Source organism: Amborella trichopoda, chromosome 4 (genome assembly GCF_054954075.1).
Source record: "Amborella trichopoda isolate Santa Cruz 75 chromosome 4, AtrichopodaSantaCruz75HAP2 v2.0, whole genome shotgun sequence".
Lineage (NCBI taxonomy): Eukaryota > Viridiplantae > Streptophyta > Magnoliopsida > Amborellales > Amborellaceae > Amborella > Amborella trichopoda.
The window spans coordinates 31,198,398-31,210,330 of NC_142339.1; the positions used below are offsets into that span (position 1 = coordinate 31,198,398).

Sequence of the window (11,933 nt, forward strand, 5' to 3'; positions counted from 1 at the left end):
GTGCTGCCTAAACTAGGGTGACACTACTGGTGTCGCCCAATCCTGTTCAGGCCCAAATTAGAACTTTCTTTCAGGGGTCAATTTCTTGCCTTTTTGTGAAGTTTTTACCATATTTGTTTAAGTGACACTAGGCATGTCGCCCTGGTGACACCACTAGTGTCACCCAAATCCAGATCTCCAAAAATGGTATCTTGAGTTGGAGGATCTGTGGATTATGGAAAGACGCCCTTCCCAATAGATTCTTGGCCCCTATGAAGCCTCATTTTGTGGCCATAGAGAGACTTCTACTGAGAGAAAAAAGAGAGTTAGCTCAGGGAAACCCTAAGTCTAAAAACCCTAAACCATTGAAGCTCTAACCCAAAAACCCTAGTTCTTCAATCATCCCTAGGGCACAACATCCCTATCAAATCAGAGATATCCACTAGTCAACATCTGAATCAGTGAGGCAAAGAGTACGCCAGTTCTGATATGGATGAGCCCTCGAAGGCTCGAGATCCCAAGCCATCCAGCCTGATTTGGTATTGTTCTCTTATTCTTTCTTTCTTTCTTCTTCCTACTGTTTTATTTAATTTTGATCTGTTACTGTTATTAATTTGTGTTTTAATGTTTTGGATCATGCTGGCTCTGCCACAGATCTGAGAGTGGATCTGCTCATTTCTGGGCAGATCTGGCCTCAGATCTGAATTCTATTTGTCCCACTTTCTCTACCACATTATTTTTATCAGTTTAAGATGTCAAAATCCGAGAGATCTTCATTGGAGGATCTGTCTGACTTTCATCGTAAACACCAGATATCAAATCAAGCGTTCTTTTATTAAACGATCATGGCAACTTGTTCGTCACGCTACAATTAAGAAATCAACGAAAAACACTAAGAAATGAGCCTGGTTAGGTGCCTCAATCTTACGCTCTGAGTCGGTTTGACCTGGTGGCGTGGTTGTAGGTTCGAGATGGACTCGGGACCTGAGATCGCTCTCTTGAAAACTACATAAAAAAGATGCGGGCAGGAGTACCAATCGGTGAGAGAGAATATGGGGTCATGAGGCAAGACTTACCTCATGTGGGTCCGTGACACACTCGGGCTAGATCACGTGGGCACCCTCTTAGATCACGTTGGAAAGCCCCCTGACCTATGGTCGGTTTGGAATCGACTCTCTTGACTTGTTTCTCCTTTCCTGCAAACACACACACACACAATTCAAACTACAGACAAGTGGGGCATAGGTCCCCACCTAGTTCCAAGGTGAAGTGAAAGTGATGGAAAATGAGATGAAGAATAAAATAGATGAATCAAAATAAAATAAGATTAGAAAAATGGAATTAAATAAATTAAACTAAGACGAGGTGAAGTGAGATAAGTAAAATGAAGTAGAATAACATAAGAGGGATGAAGAAAATAAAATAAGATGAGATGATTAAAATAAAATAAATGAATGAAACTAAGAGTAAGGTATGGTGAGAAAAAATGAGTGAGGTAAAATAAATGGAATAAAGTAGAATAAAGGAAAATAAAATGCAGTGAATAAAATAGAATGAAAAGGAGTAAAATGGAATAAAGTGAAAGGAAGGTAATAGAAGAAGTAAATTGGGATGGTAGAATAAACGATAAATAGATTAGTTAAGAGAGAAAGTAGGTTTTCTTATTTGGTTTTCATAAAAAGAAGATTAGTTTAGAGAGAGAGAGAATAGTACGTGAGTAGTTTGGATGAGAGAGAAAGGGTTGATTATTGGATTGAGTTAAAGGAAGTATAATAATAAAAAAAAGGGGTACTGATTTGGTTAAGAGGAGTAGAGGGAGGATTTGACATTTGGAAGAGGATGAAATAAAAAACGAAACGCGTTTTAGTTATAAGAGGATGAAATAAAAAAAAAAACGCGTTTTGGTTATAAGAGAGAGGTTTGAAATTGGATTATTTTATTGTGAGAGACGGAGCAAGAGGCTTGACATTGGGTTTTTGTTACGGGGGTTGGGCGAAATAACATGAGAGGTTGACCAAAACCAAATTGAAAGGGGACAAAACATTGAAAGCAGGACGAAACAAAAAAACAAGAGCAAGGGAAAAGGGTTGTTAGTTTGTGGGTTCTAGTGAGAGAAAATGCAGCGAGCGAATGGTGGAATGGGAAAGGATGGTTGGACGGCACAAAAGAGAGTGGAAGAGCGAGAACAAGCGAAGAGAGAGAAGGGAAGAGTAAGAACAGGCAGGAAAGGGGAGAGGAGATTAGTATGACCGAGGCGGAGGTTGCAGCCAAGGAAATGGATGAGGAAGGCGGAAGTTGCAGGTTAGAGGAAAGGGCTAAGATTGGTGGCAGCAGGGTTTCGAGAGAGACAATGATAGCAGATGGTTGGAGAGAGAGATGATGATGGCAGCTGGTTGGAGTAGAGAAGAAGATGGAGGATGGTTTTGCAGCAGAGGTAAAGGAAGAGCGAGTGAGGAGCAGTGAGGTTAGAAAGTGAGCAAGGTGTCTCAATGAGATTGAGGGCTTGGCAAAGGTGGCTCGATAGAGAGGAGGGATGGTCGCAAGGTAGTGAGAGACATGGGTGGTGTAGCTGGCTTTCGAGACAGAGAGGACGAGAGAGAACCAGTGGTGGCCTGAGAGCAAGTGGAGAGTGCGGCAGTTGGGGCTACTGCCTAGTTCTAATGCGGAGGAGAAGAAGAAAGGGGGACGAGTGAAGGTGAGAGGTGGCTACAACGGTTAAGAGAGGTCGAGGTGGGTGCAGCCAAGGTGGAAAGATAGGCAGAGGTTGCTGGCCGGGAGGAAGGGCTGAGGCGCACGACAATGGGTGACTTTCACACACGATAATGAGGTGGTGGCTGCCGGTGACAGACCTCAGTTGCGCACGACGATGGGGGAGGTTCACGCATGGCGATGGGTGAAGGACGGGTTGCACACGACGATAGATGGTGGCTTGCATACACGACGATAAGTGATGTCTGGCGCACACAGCGATAGGTAAGATGGGTACGCACGTCCGTAGGGTAGGATAGATCGCACATGGCAATAGGGTAGGATAGGTTGCACATGGCAATAGGTAAGAATAGGTCGCACACGACTATAGGTAAGAATAGGTCGCAAACGGCGATTGGAAAGAAGTTGGGCAAAGGTGGTCTCGCGGGACCACAGGACGTGAGACGGAGGAAGTCACCACGAGGGTGCACCAAAGAAAGGGTGTTGTGAAAGAGTACGAAAGAGGAAGAGAAAAGGGAAAACAAACGTGAGGCTCTACTAGAAGAAATAAAAAATAAAAAAAATAAAAAAAATAAAAATAATAATAATAATAAATAAATAAATAAATAAAAAAGGGATAGTCGAGCCCGAGGGTGCACAAGAAGAAGACGGTCGTGCAGGAGATAAAAAGAAAAGAAAAGGGGGAAGTAGTGGTCATGCCGGACCTCAAAGAAGGTGAGGGAGAGGTTGTGGTCATGAGGGACCACAGGGAGGATAGAAGAGAGAAATTGTGGTCAAGCTAGACCACAAGAGGAAAAGAGAAAAAAGAGAATGAGAAAAAATGAAATACAAATGGCGATGGGGTTCCGCTGTATGTGGAAGGGGAGAGAGAAAGAGAGAGAGGAGAGGAGAGAGAAAGAGAAGAGTGAGAAGAGATAAGCTCAGGGGTATCGACCCAAAATTTTCTCTCTCCTTCCACTCTCTCTCAAGACGTGACCCAACAATGAAACAAGATGAAAATTTTATTCAGCAAAGTAAGGTCCATGTACAATGATAGTATGTGATATATATAAAGTTTTGCCCAATCATTAGTAGATTGATCAAAATTAAACATAATTGCCAAAAATTATGATTTAATAGAAATAAATAAAATAGAAAAATAGGGTACAAAATGACTGATTTGCCCCTTCCTAACAATTCATGGAATTTCAGAACTATCCCTGATGCTGCCTTAGAACTTGCATGATTTTTTATGGATGATCGGGGGTTGCTCTGGTGCCCGTTTGTCCGAAAGATGAATGTTTTATTATAAGGCTCAGCATGGTGATCTATTTGATACCAACTTCGAGCTATGGATCTTGTTTTTAAGTCACGATCATGAGACTAGAAATTGGATGATGTTACAAACTTCGGATCGATAGTGTGCTCTTTTCTCGATGTTTTTCCATGATTTCACTTGATCACACTAAGCATGTGTTATGGTCACGTGGCAACAAATGTACCTCGATTTCGTGCCCGAACGAAGATTCCACAACTTTTGAGTTTTGATCGAAAGCTGAAATTATGAAGCCAAAATTTGCATCCACTTCATCGGCTTTGTATCCGAAATCTGACCATTTATCATGTCCGAGGTTCGGACCAGTAATAGCCATGGTTCTTACGCACGCAATCAGGTTCGCGAGCACTGTGATTAGGCTACTCTAGTGAGGCATGTCACTGCTGATTTTTTTGCAACTTTCTCAATGGCTCAACAACTTCTCTCTAGTTTTTCTCCGCATTTGGGCATCGTCATGGGGCATGCCACATATCGAAATAGTCGTATTGACGAGACGAACACGCTTACAAAATTTGAGCATGATCCGATATGAGACAAATGAGATATGGACCCCGAAAGTCACTATTCGTGACTGTCCCTTTAATGGAGATTACGTGCAGGGTGGCTGCACAGGAATAGTGTGCGGCCTCTCCTGTTTTAGTTTTTCGCTCATAACATCTTCCTAGAGTGTTCATTTAAGCTGAAATTTGACCCTTGAGGATTTTCAACTGTGTCGGATCTAATGGAAGTGGTCCCACGACCGTTAAATGATTTGAAAGTAGGGTTCCAATTAATAGGGGTCCGTTTCAGGGTGTCAGTGGTTGATTCTACTGTAACTGTTTCTCAGTCTGCACTGCCTTAGAGTTTTTGAAACGTGACGGAATTTAGCAGGAGACTTTTTGGAGTCCTTATGAAGATCTTGACCTGTTCTGGGGCCATTTTAAGACTATCAAAATTTTAACTGTCTGTCAGGCTTTATTGACCAGCTTCTCTTTTTATTTCGCATTGGGGATCCATGGTGCTGAAAAATTTCTTCAAACAGCTTGCCCGATCTATTGTTGTGCTTCAAGAGAAGCGAGAAGGACATAATTCATAAAATTCCTCTAGACCACGTGAACGGCGAGGAGATCCACTCAATGTTGTAACTAGGATGCTCAGACATTTGGATGAAATGTACATGTTCGTCCATGGAGACTTAGAAGGAGAAGAGACTTTGAGGGATCTTGTAGAAGGCCTCACCCTCAAGGGACTATTTGTGATTCTGGCAACTGATGATTTTGTATGGACCTCATTGGTCATAATCAGGCCTATCTGGCGGCCAAGTGCTACGAGCCTTCGGTCGGTGTTGTTTGCTGCTACACCAGGTTAGCTTTTGACAATCAAGGTACCTCTTTGGGCTGTCATCCTACTGGGTCCAGTCAGGGGATTTTTGTTAGCCTGTCCCTAAAGTTTGGGCCTGTCGGCTAGGGAAAGATTTTTGCGAGATGGCCTCATGACTAGGCATCACCCTGAAGTCTCTGACAAGTTCTGCCTTGGCTTTGTCAGTTTCTTGCCTTCGTGAGCATCTTTAGCATTTTGGAGGGATCTTTCGGTCATTGTCCCCACCCTCAGGGACTCTTTTTTATTTTGAGGGATTTAATTTTCATCGCCCGCACCCTCAGGACTCCATTTTATTTTAGAGGGATCTATTGTTCATTGCTCGCACCCTCAAGGACTCTTTTTTATTTTGAAGGATTTATTGTCCATCGCCAACACCCTAAGGGACTCTTTTTTACTTTGATGTTGCATTTTGGGAGATCTTTTGAAGCTCTCACTCTCGGGTGAGCCATTTTGTGTTGTGATTGGATGGTGGTAGCTTAGGATTTTATGTGGTCCTCGTTAGCCAGAATTGTGCCTGTTTGGCAATTGGGTGCTGGCTGAGGTTGTGATGCTGCGTCAAACTCTAAGTGCCCTTTGCGGGTTTTCACTTGGACTGGGGAAGTGGCACCATAAAGACAGTTTTCACCAACCTCCTTTATTTTTGGGCTCTTTTACCCATGACCATGTGGCAATATCCACCCTTTTCATCCCTTTTTGCTCACGGTGCCCTTTTGGGGTTTTCACCGTGCCCGAGTTTTTGTTTTCACATAACTCTTTTACTCATGGTTTCGTGACCATGCCCGTCTGTCATTTTTACTCATGACGTTCTCTAGTCCAGGTACATACCATGCCCATTATTTTGTTTCACTTTTTTTTTTTTTGTGAAGGCGTGTTTAAGGTCATGCCTTTGAGACCTATGCGAAGCCTTTTAACATCATACGCCTAGGATGTGCACTATAGTTAGGGTCATATAGCTAGACCATGGTAGCGATGGATGACAGTCTGTTGAGGCCATAGAGTGAGTGTGGTGGTGGTTTTGACTCACTTTGGGGAGGTGGCATGAGGCTAACTATGAAAAGTGGAAGATGCATGAATGGAAGACGAAAAGTGGTGACCCACTAGCTTACGACAAGTATGGATGGCAAGATGGTTCACCATTTTGTGAGCATGGGCGAGACTCACTGGGGAATGATGAATAGTAATGATGAAGTGAATGGGTTCACTGGGGAAATGATGTGGTGCGTGCACACAAACGGATCAGTTAGGGAAGGCATGTGTGAAGATGCATGTAAAGGGCGTGTGTGCATGTGTGGGGGTGTCTTTAAGGTCATACCTCCAGGACCTGGGCAAAGCGGTTTAACATCATGCGGCCAAGACGTGCACTATGGTTTAAGGTCATATAGCTTGGATTGTGGTTATGCAGTTTAAAGTCATGCAACTGGGACCATGTATGGGGGTGTCTTTAAGGTCATGCTTCCGAGACCTAGGCAAAGCAGTTTAACATCATGCGACCAGGACGTGCACTATGGTTTAAGGTCATACACCTAGACGATGGCTGTGAAGTTTAAGGTCATGTAGTACAAACCATTGTGTGGGTCGCCATGTAGGTGAAGGTCCATGGAGGATAGGTCTGTGGATAGCAATATAACTCCCTAGGGATAAAATAGCTAAAGGCTATACACAAGCAAATAACTTTATATGAAGATGGTGGCCCTACGAGGAGGGAAAAACGAAAGAGAACTTCACTGGGGATTAAGAGGGAAAGTGTGACTCCCTGGGCTGAAGGTGAAGTATGAGGCTTCAAGTAACTCCACTAGGGATGACAGGCCGGAGCATAGGTGTAACCCCACTAAGGATATGGTAGAACACACACGGTGGTAACGGGGTCTAGCATTAGGGCTCACATGACAAGAAGTGGAGCCGTGGCAGTTAGGGTGTTTGATGGAGGCTTAAGGGGGCTATACTGGGGATAGTGGTAGAGCACACCAGGAGGGTCTCGAGGTAATGGTGATGTGTGGAATGGGTACAATGTGTGGCGAAAGTTTGTTATCAGGTGTAGGGATATACAGTTGAGACTGCGGTGCGCCTTTTAGGGATATTGCTTTGTAGAGGCGTGCGGATGCCTTGCATGCTTTGCTTTTAAGCCTCACGGTCGAAACTGTGGTACACCTCTTTGTGATATGGAATTGTAGAGGTAGTCTAATGCCTTGATAGTTACATGCTCTGCTTCAAAGCCTCACAGTCGAAACTGTGGTACACCTCTTTGATATATGGCTTTATAGAGGCGGGCGTATGCTTTGATGGTCGCATGCTATGCTTCAAAGCCTCACAACTGGAACTGTGGTACACCTCTTCGATATATGGCATTATAGAGGCGGGCACATGCTTTTGATGGTTACATACCATGCTTCGAAGCCTCATAACTAGAACTGTGGTACACCTCTTTGATATATGGCTTTATAGAGGCAGGCACATGCTTTGACGGTTGCATGTTATGCTTCGAAGCCTCACAGTCGAAGCTATGGTACACCACTTTAATATATGGATTTATAAAGGCAGGCGCATGCTTTGATGATTGCATGCTATGCTTCAAAGCCCCACGGCCGGAACTGTGGTACACCGCTTTGATATATGGCATTATAGAGGCGGTCACCTGCTTTGATAGTTGCATGCTATGCTTCGAAGCCTCACAGTCGGAACTGTGGTACACCTTTTTGATATATGGCTTTAAAGAGGCGGGCGCATGCTTTGACAGTTGCATGCTATGCTTTGAAGCCTCACAGTCGAAACTATGGTGCACCTATTTGATATATGTCTTTATAGAGGTGGGCACATGCTTTGATGGTTGCATGCTCTGCTTCGAAGCCTCAAAATCGCAACTGAGGTACACTTTGATTTGGGAGGACATTTCGAAGGGTTGTGTCTTTTTACGGCTTGTGAAGAAGGATGTAGTAGGGGATGTGTAGGAGGGTGTCATGCGGTAACCCCATGGAAACATGTAGGAAGCAGTTTATAGTTGTGCAAAGGGACTTTATGTCGTGATGTTTAATGTCTTGCTACAGGGACGTTTGAAATTTTTACTCATGATTACCCATAAGGGAGGATCAACACGCCCATCATTTGAGAGTGAGTGCCCCTGGTTAGGTGCCTTGATCTCGCCTTCTGGATCTAGGTGATCTGGTGGTATGTATATCGGGTTTCTAGTGAGCATGGGATTTGAGATTGCTCTCTCGGAACCTTGCTCAAAAGCAAGGGCAAGTATACCAACTGATGAGAGAAGAATTTAAGGTGGGTCCGGGACTTACTCAGGCTAGCTGGCATGGGCGCCCTCTTAGATCATGAAGAAAGCCCCCTAGCTGCTTTAGTTGGTTCAGAATCGCCGCCCTCGACCTGCAATCCTCTTGTTTTTTACACAACACTTCGATGGTTAATTGGTGAGACAAGTGGGTCAAAGAGACCCACCCTTGTCTTAGGGAATCGCATGATCATATGAGGCAGTGATGAAACGGAAGGCTTCTAATAAAGAGAGAAAAGAAAAGAAAACTTGACAAAGGGCCGAGGCTAGCATGACAACCCGAAAGCTATCGACTCGGAGTGGTAGCAAGACGGGCATGGTTCTCAAGACCTGCACAGCATCAATACTACTCTAAACCAAGACCGATATGACAGTGCTAGGTTAAGTCTACCCTCAATCAAGTAAGGGGAGAAAAGAGTGAAGAGAAGAAAATAGAGTGAAAAGAAAGATAGCGAGACGGCGGAGGGAATAGAGTCCCAATGGCACCAGACGTCATGACCGTGGAGTAGTGGTGTCGTCGCCTTGGAACGGCCCTAGACACTGCTGCTCACGGCTAGAGGGTGAGTAGATGACTATGGACAGCGCTAGACATCGTGACTGGCAACATAATAAGGTAACGCACCCCTATGCGGGTGGTGATAGTCTCTCATGGAGTGTGCAACGATAGACATTTACGAAGCGTACAACAATAGTTCTCATGAGGCGTAAGGGGATAGGCGTGGGACTCGAGAAGAATGGCAATGAGCACCGAACGTGCGCAGGAAGCTCACAATGGCGATAGGTGTTGTCGAGGCCTCTAACGGGTGACGATAGGTATCACCATTTGCAATAAGCATGCAACAGGGGAAGACCCCCATAGACAACAACGATTTTCGCCGTCTAGGCTCTTCACTGAGACGTCGAAGCTATGTCTGCAGACGATGATGAGCAATGCCATCTGTAGGCCTCACTGGGAGAGAGAGATAGACGAGCAGAAGGGGGAGGAGAGCTCGAGCATGGTGCTGCCATCGCCATGCGCGACCTGTGAGATCACCGAAGAGGCATGCACGACACTGCCACTACCTTGCATGGCCTCTGCGGAAAACATAGATGGAGGGGAGGAAGAAGAGAGAGAGGAAGAGAAAGAAGAAGTAGAAAAGAGAGAAGAAAAGAAAAAGAAGAGAGAGAAGATCTACTTCAAGTCTAGGGGTACCGATCAAAAGTTTCTCTCACCTTGCTCTCTCTCGCCAAATGTGACCCAACAATGGTAAAAAAGAGAAACTGTATTAAGTAAAAAATCTCTCTTTTGTGAAAGGTTGAGTCCCTTTTAGTGCATACAATGATGGTACGTATATATAGAATTTGCCCCAAACATGGGTGGATGATCAAACGTAACCCTAATTTCTAAAAATTAAGACTAAATTAATTTAAAATAAAAGAGAAAATAGGGTGTAAAATGACAGCTTTGCCCCTTCTTAACAATTCTTGGAATTTCAGAACAGTCCCTGTGTTGCCCTAGAACTTGCGTGATCCTGTATGGATGATCCGGAGTGGTTCTGATGCCCGGTTGATCGAAACATGATTGTTTTCTTGTAGGGCTCGACATGGCAATCCATTTGATACCAACATAAAGCCATGGATCATGTTTTTAGTGTACGATCATGTGACTTGAAATTTGAAAGTATCTTGAAACTTCCAATAATGAGCTCGTTTCTTGATTTTTTTGATGATTTCTTTGCTAGTTCACACTAAGCATGCCGTTCCGATTGTGGGGCAACAAACGCAGGTCAATTCCGTGCCCGGATGAAGATTTTGCAACTTTGAAATTTTGGTCGAAATTTGAAATTCCTGTGACAGAAATTGCATTCAAATCATCCGCTTCGTGTGTAAAATCTGACCGTTCATCATGTACGAGGTTCAGGTCAGAGATGGCCGGAGGCCTTACCCATGCGATGGATGTGGTCTCGCATCGATCGGGCTTACGAGCGGCATGATTCAGTCGCTCGAGTGAGGCATGATGCTGCTGAATTTTCTACACTTTCTTCATAGATCAGCAATTTCTCTCTAGCTTTTCGGTGTGCTCGGGTATCATCACAGAGCGTGCCACATATCGAATCGCTTGTCTTGATGCAACGAACATGGTCACCAAATTTGAGTACGATCCAACTTGAGACAGGTGAAATATGAGCGTCGAAAGTCATTGCTCGTGATTATCCCTTCAATGGTGTAGAGTCGTAGGGTGGCTGCACGGGAATAGCGCGTGACTTCTCCTTTTTTCCTCTTTTGCCTATAACATCTTCCTAGAGCTTCTGTTCGAGCTGAAATTTGACCACTAAGGGTTTTCAACTGTTTCGGATCCACTAGCAGTGTTCCCACAGTAAATTGAGACATCGAGAATGTAACTCTAGTTATAGGGTTCGTTTCAGGGTGCTAGAGGTCGATTCTACCGAATTTGTTTCTTAGTCTGCACTACCTTAGACATGTCGAAGTGTGACGAAACATAGATCGAGATTTTTAATAGAGCTCATGAAAATCTTGGCCAGTTCCGGGGCAACTCTGAGACTGTTGGGATTTCCACTGTTTGTTAGACTGTATTGAGTGGGGCCCCATGATGATGAAAAATATCTTCTCACAGCATGCGCCGCCGAATGTTGTGCTTCGAGAGAATGGAGAAGTGTAATCATTTAAGAATTTTGAGGGATCTTGTTGAAGTCCTCACCCTCAAGGGACTATTTGTGATTATGAAGCGTGAGGCCTTTATAGGGACCTCCTCGAACAACATCAGACCTGAGGGATCTTGTCGAAGTCCTCACCCTCGAGTGACTATCTATGATTTTAAAGCATGAGGCCTTTGTAGGGACCTCCTTAGATAGAATCAAACCTGAGGGATCTTGTCAAAGTCGTCACCCTCAAGGGATTATTTACAATTCTGAAGCGTGAGGCCTTCGTAGAGACCTCCTCGGATAGAATCAGACCAACATGGAGGCCAATTGCTAAGAACCTTTTGGTCAGCATTGTTCGCTGCTACACCAGGTTTGCTTTTGATGCTCAGGGTATCTATGTATGTTCCTTCTAGCGGGGTTCAGTCGAGGGCTTCTGACCTATCACAAAAGTCTTATCCCATGTAGACTAGGGGATTTGGCGAGAAATACCCTGAAGCTTATGGCAGGTTAGGCCCTGGCTTCATCAGTTTCTTGCCTTCATGATGGTCTTTAGCATTTGGGAGGGATCTTCTTGTCATCGACCGCACCCTTGAGTTTTCACTTGAACAAGCGAAGTGGCACCGTAAAAACGATTTTTACCAACTTCTATTATTTT

General features: G+C 44.4%; 1 long non-coding RNA gene across 1 annotated transcript; it reads right to left on the reverse strand.

The window, feature by feature from the left end:
- Positions 1–794: 794 nt before the first annotated feature.
- LOC148782407 (uncharacterized) lies at positions 795–2,916 on the reverse strand. Its single transcript, XR_016053169.1, has 2 exons — positions 2,829–2,916; positions 795–1,175 (listed from the first exon to the last, which is right to left on the reverse strand). It is a non-coding gene; the product is annotated as an uncharacterized LOC148782407 (long non-coding RNA).
- Positions 2,917–11,933: the final 9,017 nt, after the last annotated feature.